Here is a 12,002-nt window from a genome sequence, read left to right on the forward strand (position 1 = left end):
ACCGATTGGTTAAGCAATTGGGTATAAAGAAGACACCTTTTGTTTGGACAATGTGTGACATTGTAATGTAATGCTATAATGTTGTAATATGAACTTTTTTATGATCATTATTGATATAAACTTTATTTTAGAATAGCATAGTACAAATGCATGATCAATTTTGTGAAGAGAGCTACAAACGACAAATCAAATATTGAAGATATCAATATTGTTAGAAAGGTTTTTGTATCTATATCTTTTGTATACAAAATATATCATTGTATATGCATATTTTAGTAGCACTTGAGCTCATCTTACTAATTTTGAAATTATAATACCAACTCCTAACTAGGTTGAGGCTTCTAACTAAGCCTAATCCTCTAACAAGGACAAATAAACTATACAGATGTAATAGACTCCTAACAAGGTCAATATATTCACCAGATACTTTTGATTAGTAGATAATTTTATGGGTACCATTCCCAACCAAGTTTTTCCCTTGGCCAGGTTTTATCTAGTTAACAAATAATGGGGTTATGAGTTACATTATGTTGTTGTTATATTTACTTTTTAATTTGATTACATATGCATGTTTAAATATTGTTAAGGATATCCATAGTTTTGGAAAAAGCTTATGAACTACTGATTCTCCCCCCCCCCCCCAGTATTTCTTATTTCTAAAAATGGGTATCATAGCATAGTTATTTAGAGAAGGCCTAATAGCTTGAGCAAGGTCTCTATGAATATGGATCAATTAATGAAGAACTTGAAAGAAGCTCTAAAGGAACTTGATGTAAGCATAGAAGAAAGAGATAGCTTCAAGATCAAAATTAAAGATGCACAAAATTTCATTTAGACATTGAAAGAGTAGATTGAATCTACTAAATCCAAGAAGAAAGATTCAAATGATCAAATCAAGGGTAGTGATGTAGTTTCTAAGCTTAAGAGGGAGAATGAGATTCTAAAGCATGAACTTGAGATCACAAATCTTAAGATGAGATTGATGGAAGATGAGAAGAAAAGTCAATTAGATTTGGGATCTATGAATGCAAATGTGTAATCCAAAATTACCAAGGTGACATCTAAACTTGAATCTACAAACCTACAATTTACAAAACTTGAGAAGTACAACACTATTATGAAAGGAGAGCTTACACAAACAAAACAATATTTTGAGAAATTGTATTTCATCACTAAAAAACAAGATGAGAAGATCATAACACAAAGACCTAAAGGTGATATGATTGGTATTGGATACTATGAAGGAGAATCATCTAAGAGATCTGAAGTCACTAAGGAATCATATCTAGTGATCCAATAGCTTGAACAACAACAAGAAGATATGAATAAGCAAGTACCTAAATAATTTGAACAACCCACAGAAGTGAGGAGACAATTTAATGGAAGATGCCTTACATTCAATGAAATTGCTCCCATGAAGAAGGATTGCACATGTAAGTATACTAGAACTCGTTTTCTAGTTTTTTTCATAATTCTTATGCTTACAAACATAGAGCTAATGAATGTTGGAAACCTAGATATAATAATAATAGAATGCATCAAGGTACTAACCTTGCAACTAGTAGACCTATTGGTGCAAAAAATATCACAAGAAATGGAGTTATGTGTTATAAATGCAACAACTTTGGACATATTGCTATAGATTGTAAATTACAGATTAGTCAATCAAGACCTAGACATGGAAACAATGTCATAGCATGCTACAAATATTAATAATAATTTAACATTTAAAATACTAACTAATAGAAATATTCATGATTGGACGAGGTGAACACCTCTCCTTGGGTGTGACTTGTGATGATGTAGATATATCCAGATAGCTAAGAGATGTGTGTGTGGCTATGCTCAAGCTTCAAGTTATGGGTTGTTTATCAAGCATGGAGGTGAGTGGAGGATTCAACAATGGAGGTGAAGATGGATTTTAACATGGTAATGGTGTAAATAGATATGATGTAGCAGTTAGTGGACCATTATAAGTTTGCATGGGTAGATGATGGATTGTGAGAGGGGAAGGGCTCAATTTATAGGCTAAGGGGTAGTGAGATGGAGGGTCAATATGTGAGAATGGAGAGAAGGTGAGGGAGGGCTAGGATGCTTTGAAAGAGGAGCACATGGATTGTACTTGTTTGGAGCCAATCAAGGAGTGCCACTTGTCACAAGGAGGATGAGTGTGAGGGGTTGGGCAAAATGGATGGTCAAAGGGAGTAATGAGGGAGGAAGCATGTGTAAGAGGGATGTGAGAGGCATTAATGGAATGTAAGAGCCATTAATGCTCTTGGATAGGAATGAAAGAGGACAAGGGAGACTATTAACTTCGCCTTGGGTTAGAAAGTCTTAACCCTTGCTTAAAGTTGTATACATATCTAGGAGGGGGATTAGGCTTAGCTTAAGAAGGGGGTTAGGGGGTAAGTGGCTTAGCTTTGATGGGATGGGTTAGTTAGGGGGCTAAGTGAGGTTAGTATTGGTGAATGGGTTGGATTAGGGGTTTAAGATAGGTTTTAGGGATAGTTTAAGGTTTTAGGATGATTTATTCAATAAAAGGGGTTTGGGATTAGATTAAATATATTTGGACATTTATTTAATATAATAGAGGAATAGGGATTTAATTGATAAATTGATTTTGGGTTATCATTTGATTTTATCAATTGGACTATAGTGAATTTAATTAATTAATTAATTAGGAGATGATGATTAATTAATTAAATAATAAATATTTAATCAATAATGTCCTAAAAGATGACTAAATAAGATTACCTAATGGTGTGATCAGATTTAGGTGTCTACATTTTGCCCCTCTTTGACATAGTGATGGGACAACACTATTTCAAAGAAGTTCAAAATATAAAAGAGGTAAAGAAGACTTTTTAAAGCAATATGGTTGCCTCAATTTTGAATAGAAGAAGAGAGAATGGACTATGTGATGCCCCCTCAAGAAGGTGGCAAGGAGAGAAGGTGAGGCCCTACAGCTTCTTGAAAAGTACAAGAATCTAGGGTGAGCAGGAGGATTGAGAGTGGCTAAGAGAGGGGGTTTAAGGAAGCTCATACTCTCACTATGGGAGAATGATACAAAGGAAAACCTTGTACGCAAGGCTAACCAATGGTTAAGAACATTGGTTATAGGGGGAGGGGGAGGGTGAATGGTTGTTTTAAATTGAACCCGGGGAAGTGATTTGGAAGATGGTAGGGTTCGAGAGATTATGATTCTAGGATTATGATTGGTGAGGACTAAGATTATGATTAATGCATGAGCTATGATTATGGTTGATGCATGAGCTATGATTATGATTGATGCATGAGCTATACTATGAGATTGATAGATTGTTTGGATCATGATTGTTGGATTGATTGGATGGGATGGTTGGATAGGATGTGGTAAAATGGGTTATGTTTTTGTGGAAGTGAGATGTGAAGGAATCCATTGAAGCTTGAGCGTAGGGGTGTTCCAAAGGGGAGCACCACCATGTAGTTGAGCACTTATTTTGATATAGGAATATTGGAGATATGCCAAGGTTACAGAGAACATCAAGGCCTTTGCACCAATATTACATAGGACTAATATAAAACAAACATGCAAGGATTGCCCCACCATCACACATGAATCGTGGAAGAATTAGAGTGGAAATGATAATGGATAACCCACAAGAAAATGATGTTTCCCAAGTACACCATGTAACCACAAGTGATAACATGTTTGGACTATGCAAGGGTCATATCTGACTGACTCACAAGTAGAAAAAAGAAGACAAAAGAGACCTGATCAAAACCTTGCTCTTGAATTGCACCATTCATAGCACACCATGATATAGAAGATCATGGTGACTTTGATGAGGGAACAACCCAAATCGCTTGGAAGAGATACTTTAAGAGCCAAACTTGAAATGCCAAAAAAATAAATCGAAAGAAAATATAAATGCATGAAAAAGTAAACTTTTCCCAAAGATATCGGTAGGATTGGATACTAAGGGAACAAGATCGAACGAGAGGAAGGATGCATCCTACAAGGATCTATTGGTAATATTGAGGACTAGGATGAGTTGGGCAATAAGAACTTTTTAGGAAAACATTTTGTTAACAAGGGATCTCATACGAGGATTCACTAGAGCACCTAACCAAGATAAGTGCAATTTGAAATCAAATGTGAACTAACACAAATAGATGAGAGATATACAATAGTACCAAGTTAAGGACTGACACACAAGGAGTATACAATCGACAGACCAAAATATTTACAAGGGATTATTGTATAAAAGCTCAACATGATAGGATAACATTGAGAAAGATAAATATGAGAAGATAGTGGATGAAAGGTTTAGGATGAGAAGATTAGCAAATAAAAAGCTTGGCATGAGGAGATAGAGGAAAACCTTGGGATGAGTAGATAAAGGGGATGAAAAGCTTGGGATGGGAAGATAGCGGATGAAAATCTTAAGATAGAGAATGAAAAGCTTGGGATGAGAAGATAGTGGGTTGACGGTGGATAGGGTGATGTGGATAAGGGAATGATTTACCTGAAGAAAAGGAGTGGGAAGGATGCATCCCAATGATGATGATGATTGGGGTGTGACCAAGGCTTGCAACAAGGTTGGGCAGAAGATTAAGAAGGTGATTGAATGAGTTGAATGATGTGCAATGGGATGGTGAAGTGAATGGTATATTTCTAGGAGAATTCAAATATAAATGGATGATATTGGGGTATATGGGGATAGCCTAGAGGTAGACACCAATGAAAAGGGATGTACTAGGTGATGGAAAGATGGAGAGATGGTGAGAAGTGCAAGGATAGAAGAAAAAGGGATGACTAGTTTTGGGGATGACAAGATGAAAATAGGACTAGAATGGGGGGATGGAAAGATTGACATGACATGGTCTCCAAGGAATATAGTGTCCCCAATTACCAAAGAGGAGGTTTTATGAGGGATGTGATAGGATGGAAGATTAGTCAACAAGAGGATGATGGAGATAGATGGAAGCTAGGATAGGAAAGGTGAATGAGAAAGGAAGATAGGGGATAATTATGGTTAGTGGATAAGATTTGAAAAAGAGGAGGTAGAGGGATTATATGGAAGGAAGAGTGGGTAGATAAAGGATAGGTGGAGACAAAGTTTGATTGGGAATGGATGTCAAAAGAATGACCAAAAGCATTGGTGGATGTTATTTTTATCAATATCTGAAGAAGGATGGTAGGTGAAATAGATAAGATGTGGTTGGTATGGTGGGATGATATGGGTATGGTGGGTGATGGAATGTGCCCCCAAGTTTGCAGAGCATTTGGATGGGGATTACACATGACGCTTGTTTGCCAAGTTTTCATCATGGTACTTGTCCAAGTCACTTGAATTGCCAAGTTTTCACGAATGGACACTTATTTTTCTTTATTTGATTTTTTTTAATGCATTTTTTACTGATATATGTTGGTATGATGGGTAGAAAAAGATTGGATAAAATGAGTAGAATGGTGGGTGGGAGTTGGCAGATAAGGGATGGGAAGACATAAGACTTGTGTTAAATTGATGAGGAATTTGGAAAGATCATCATTGGCACACACCTTGAAAGGTGATGAAGTAGTGGGAAAGATGATGTTGACCAAGGCTAAGGAGAAAATGGAAGAAGAGAAATATAAGGACTAACAGTAAAGTTGGAAGATGGAGGATTAGAAATCCAGGATAAGAAGTATATGGACTAACAGTGGATTGGGGGGATGAAGGATGTTTATATGGAGATTTGGATAAAGTATGAATGGATGATGTTTTTTGAGTAGCATGAATGGATGCCAATTGAGATTTTTCTTTGAGACATATTTATTTTATGAGCATCCTAGGTATTCACATGATTTTTGACTTTTGCAACTTGGGCCATTGTGGCCTCTTGACTTTTTCTTTGATTTGGATTAAATATTTCTCTTTTGGAACATGTATTTTAGAAGGGAAATGTTGAAACTTGTATTTTTGTAGATTTTTGGATTTATGTTTTTTGATTTTGGCATCTAATTTTCTTCTATTAGCCATGGTATGAGAACAAGAGCATGGGGGATATGGATGGATTGTGGATGGAATGGTAGAGTTTGAAGGTTGGAAGGGATTCAAAGATGGGTGCTTTTGATGATCTAGCTTGTGGATTTGAGGGGATGGAATGATGGATTGGAATAAAGAATATGGATGCATATAATTGCCCAAAATGGATGGAGGGAATGAAGGACATGAGCCTAAAACAGATGGAATTGAGGAAGGAGTGGGTCACAAAATATATGGAGGAGATAAAGGATACATATTTAGGTATATAAGAACCCAAAATGGATGGAAAGGGTGGGGGATTTAGATAAGGGATATACAGACCCAAAATGGAGGGTTGGAAAGAAGTAGTAGGATAAGGGCCCAAAATAGATGTAGAACAAGATGGATGGGAACTTTGGGGTGAAAATGGAAGGACTTGTGACCATGCAGGGATAGAAGGGATACCAACATCTAGAGATACACTTTTATTTATTTCCTCAATATGATGTTACCTATTTGGAACACAAGATGTGAGTCCATTAATAGCTGAAGGACTCGAACCTTCAGATATGATAATTAGTTCTTCTTCTATGGATCTATCATCATGGATTATAGGGTATGTATGATCATGAAGTAGAGGGAATGGAATGATAGGATCTTGATTTGGATGGGTTGATGGAAATGGATCTTGAGATGGAGTAGGTATGATGGTAGGATTCAGATATGGAGGGGATGGTGACCACTCTTTGGATGGAGTAGATTATAAAAGTGGATCATGTAGAGGAATAAGTGGGATAGTGGGATCTTCTTTTGTGTCATGGGATATTTCAATGTGCTTTTGGACAAGATCCTGATAGGAATGGATGGGAGTGGATGGTATGATAGGAGAAGTATGGATGATTTATTTAAGTGAGGTAGATGGATGGGTAGGAGGTTCTTTAATGGGGATGAGATGATGGAGGAGGGACTCATTAGGTTTATTATATGGGATTTGGGTAATGCTAGGAGGATGAGATGTAGATGGGATTTGAAGGGATTTGATGGATGGAAGGTAGAAGATGGAAGGGGTTTGATAAGTGGGGTGGATGAAATATGGATGATAGCGATAGGGTGATGTAAGAGGAATGATGGGTGTGGGAGATGGATTATCTTTGGGTTTCCTTGTAAAACTCCTTGGAGATGAGTGTGGGACTGGGAAGAGTAAGGGGATTTAGGTGATGCATTGTATAAATAGGATTAGTTGGAGGATTTGGAAAGGGGTTTGGAAGATATTGAGATGGTGGGTTTGGACTAGTGATGTAGCTACTAGAATTATTTTGGAATGGTGGAGACTGGGATATGAAGGTGGAGGAAGGTGGAGATATGATTGACGTATAAGAGGAATATGTGGGCACAATATAGGAAGGAGGTGTGGATGAGTTTAATAATGAATTTCCCTTGTCAAGGGCATGGTAAGGAGTACTAGTGGGTATGCAAGGAGGAATGTTTGGATTTTGGAGGATGTTGGGAGCACTATCTCTAAGGCTTTCAATGTACCCATCATAGTCAACAAGATCTTCATCATCATTGGAATAGGATAGAGCTAGAGAAAAGGTGGGATGACCACACTCATCATAATAGGATTGTGACATTATGTTTTGGGGATGAAGGATGAATACAAAGGAATACAAAAATGTAGATTAGGTTAAGTACATAGGCTCATATTTGGATTTGGATTAGGCTTGTGATAGAAGGAAAAATTGAATCCAAAAGATATGGAAATGGGATGGGGATGACTAAGAAGACTTACGTATCTCAGGATAAGGAAAACTTGATGGAAGACTAGAATGATGTAAGAAAGGATGTGATTAGGATGATAATGTTTTAGGAAGTGTGGATAAATCTCTGATGAGGTAGTGACTATGCTAAGTATGCCTTTTATTTGGGTTGAATGATTTACCAATGGATACCACAAAATATAAAGTAGAGCAAAGTAGACGGAGGGTTTTTGCGAATGGACTTGCTAACAACCATTTTGGAAACAACAAGGATATGACTCTTTCATAAATGGATATTGTGTATTGTGAGAAAACAATCTCTGAAAGGACAAAGCATCTTTGAGAGAGACAAACAAGTGATCTCTTTAGCAAAAGGATTTGATAGTAACCAATGTGAATGTCTATAAGATGTTTTTGGATTTTTCTTAAAAATGGGGAGAATTTTGAACACTCAAACACGTGAAAACAAACCAATGATCCTTTAAGGTTTTGACTAGGATATACAAGCTCAGCTAGCAGTGTCCTCAATATATGCAAGGTACGTGAGGCCTAAATATGTAGATGAAAGAAAATAATGCCACATAGCTGGGAGGAGACGGTAACCCAAATCTCCACCTTCACTTCCCAAAGGTATAAATTTCTTTGGGACTTAGCCAAGAGTGACAAGATTATGCTTCCAAGAAAGGTGTCTTTTGATTCACCTCCCCATATTTATACTTTGCCAAAATGCTAGAGTTGAGATCATCCCAAGGGGTGATAAAATCCCCAAGTAGGTCTCCTAAGAAGTAAAACAAGACCACTTGTTCTTTTCCATTTGAAGCTTTAGGTTTTCTATCTACTCTTGAAGACACTTGTGTTTAAGCATGTAGAGTTATTTCCAACTTGATAACGTTGTCAACATAATAAGTCAAGGGTTCGTCAATAAAAATAAATCAATCGACATCAACATAAGAAAATTGTGCATGAAAGCTTTGAAATGGGGTAATAAGAACATTTTACTTTTAGAGCATTCAAGATTGAATGAATTATTTTTAAGCCCCAAAGTTGAAGCATATCAATTTGCCTTATTCATTGACTTTTAGGCATTCAAGATTGAGTTTAAGTATTTTATGCCCAAATTCAACATGTGAGTTATAGAAATGATTCTTTTATCCTTGGCATTCAAGATTGTGTTTATTGTTTTAATCATGCATTCCATTGACGACTTTAGATTTTAGTCCATGGCATTCAAGGTTGATTTTAACAACATTCATTCAATGAAAGATTTGTTCAATTGATGTAGGGACTCGAGACTGAATTTGGTTTGTTTTAACTTTAGTCATTCAAGAATGTGTTTGGTTTATCCAATTAAGTGCAACATGCATTCAAAGACAAATGTTTAAGCATTCAAGTTCATTCCTAAGAAAAACCTGCAAACAACATGGTTAGGTGTTTCTAGATGCTCTAATCTACAATGCTACAAAAAAATCAACTTGATTAATCACCCAAAAATCCCTAAAATGAATATCTAACTATGCAAAAAATAATTTTAACTTTTTAAAGTTATTTTTTATATGTGTAAATAAACTCAAAATAGTCCATATCCTACGGAACCACTAAAAGTCAAATTTTTTTTTTTTTTTTTTTGAATATAAATTTTCTAATTTTTGAAGAAAGCTAAGTAAAACTGCAAACAAATAGTTAAAGATAAGAATATAAAACACTCCTACAAGCTAGTAAGCTATCATCCCTGTCAAAAACATCAAAAAGATAAACTGGTTAATAAAACTAGCAAACCTGTAGGAGTAAACTTGCGATCCCACAACATGGGAATGAAGTTAAAGAACATGAGATCATGGTACATAAACTAGCAAGAATAGAGAAAAAGTAGATCACGAAAAAATACTCACAGTGCAATACTACAAAAGTGTGATCCTACAGGTTTGTGAAAAGCATTCCTACTAGTAAGTGTATTTGCGAGATTGATGACAAAGGTTAGAAACAATATTTTCTAGGGCTGGTTTATTTGGTTAGGTGTTCTCATAGATTTGTTCTAGTGATCCCCCTAGTAAAACTTGCATTCCCGCGAGAGGATTGGTTAGCAGGAATGATGGGGAGTTTTTTTACTGCCATGTAGTAGTAAGAGTTCATTTTGAATGCATTCCTTCCTTCATGAGTTCGCAATATTGTCGATATAAGATCAAAAATTCACAACCACGGGTTCGCGAATAAAGGATTTTTGCAAGGTGTTTTAATAGGAATTTGATTGGATGGTCGAGAGCATGCTTCTTGGTCGGGGATTTTGGTACCTGCGAACAATGTTAAGAAACAAAGCACCTAGACTAACAAGCACAATGCATCAATTTGGTTAGTTAACAAAATAAGTGCAAAAACATGATTAGAATGGTCCTATCGGGTGTGCCAAAATGTAATGCTAAAAACCTAGCATGCTACAAATATTAATAATAATTTAACATTTACAATACCGACCAATAGAAACATTTGTGATTAGATGAGGTGAACACCAAGAGGGAAGGCAAACCAAGAATGGTAAGCTCCTTGAGTGAGAACTATGATGACGTAGATATGTCCAGATAGCTAGGGGATGTGTGTTCGATTGTGCTCAAGCTTCAAGTGATGGGTCATTTATCAAGCATGGAGGTGAGTGGAGGATTCAACAATGGAGATGAAGAGGGATTTTAACATGGTAATGGTGTAAATGGATATGTTGTAGTGGTTTGTTGGGCATTATAAGTTTGCATGGGTAGATGATGGATTGTGAGAGGGGAAGGGCTCAATTTATAGGCTAAGGGGTAGTGAGATGGAGGGTCGAGATGTGAGAATGGAGAGAAGGTGAGGGAGGGCTAGGGTGCTTTGAAAGAGGAGTACATGGATTGTGCTTTTTTGGAGCCAATCAAGGACTGTCACTTGTCACAAGGAGGATGAGTGTGAGGGGATGGGAAAAATGGATGGTCAAAGGAAGTACTGAGGGAGGAAGAGTGTGTAAGAGGGATGTAAGAGGCATTAATGGCATGTAAGAGCCATTAATTCTCTTGGATAGGGATAGAAGAGGACAAGGGAGACTATTGACTTTGGCTTAGGTTAGCAAGTCTTAACCCTTTCTTAATGTGGTGCACATGTTTAGGAGGGGGATCAGGCTTAGCTGAAGAAGCGGGTTAGGGGGTAAGTGGCTTAGCTTTGATGGGATGGGTTGGATTAGGGGTTTAGGATAAGTTTTAGGGATGGTTTAAGGTTTTAGGATGATTTAGTAAATGATTTATTTAATAAAAGGGGTTTGGGATTAGATTAAATAGATTTGGACATTTATTAATTTAATAGAGGAATAGGGAGTTAATTGATAAATTAATTTTGGGTTATCATTTGATTTTATCAATTGGGCTATAGTTAATTAAATTAATTAATTAACTAGGGGATGATGATTGATTAATTAAATAATAAATATTTAATCAATAATATCCTAGAAGATGACTAAATAAGATTACCTAATGTTGTAATTAGATTTAGGTGTCTACAGTTATAATTGCAATAAACTTGGGCATACATCGAGATTTTACAAGTATAATGGTTTTGGAAACAATGTGAGGACAAAGAACATAAGATCAAAAAATATGAACTATAGAAGGAATGCAAACATCAATGTCAAAAGGAGTGAAAGTAATAATGAGAGACAAAAATAAAATGTGAAAGAGAAAATAGAAAGCTTCAATGAAACATTTGTTAAGGCAAATACACCTACAAGCACATAAGTATGGGTTGAAAAGAAGACAAGTAATACACCTTAGAAGAAGTTAAAGTGATTTATAGTTACTAACAAACCCCTATCAATCTAAGAAATCCAATTCATTAGAAGAAATATGGGATATCACACCAGAAATTCATTAGACCCTTAAATAATAAGATAAAGTTTTGTGCACTTAGAAGAATCATGTAAAAGATGTCTTGAATCTACTGATAAGAGTGCATAAAATTCTAAGATCATATTTGATCTTGAGAAAGGAATTTAATATTTTTGAGTTTGTGTATTAGCACAATTAATGTTGAATGGATTTGTAATGAATAGAAGGACTTAAATCAATGAAATGTACCATCATTTGATCATTGTGAGCCAAGAAAAAATTGTGGAGGAGATTGATCAATGATTTGAAGGTATTAATCTATATCAACCGTGAAGTCATTTGAAATTTGTAAGAATGGATCAATCTAATTTCATGATATAATGGAGAAACCCTGATATAAGTTCAAAAGAGGTTCAATT

The sequence above is a fragment of the Cupressus sempervirens genome, chromosome 3 (assembly GCF_028749045.1).
Source record: "Cupressus sempervirens isolate cs-2001-9-10 chromosome 3, ASM2874904v1, whole genome shotgun sequence".
Taxonomy (NCBI): Eukaryota; Viridiplantae; Streptophyta; class Pinopsida; order Cupressales; family Cupressaceae; genus Cupressus; species Cupressus sempervirens.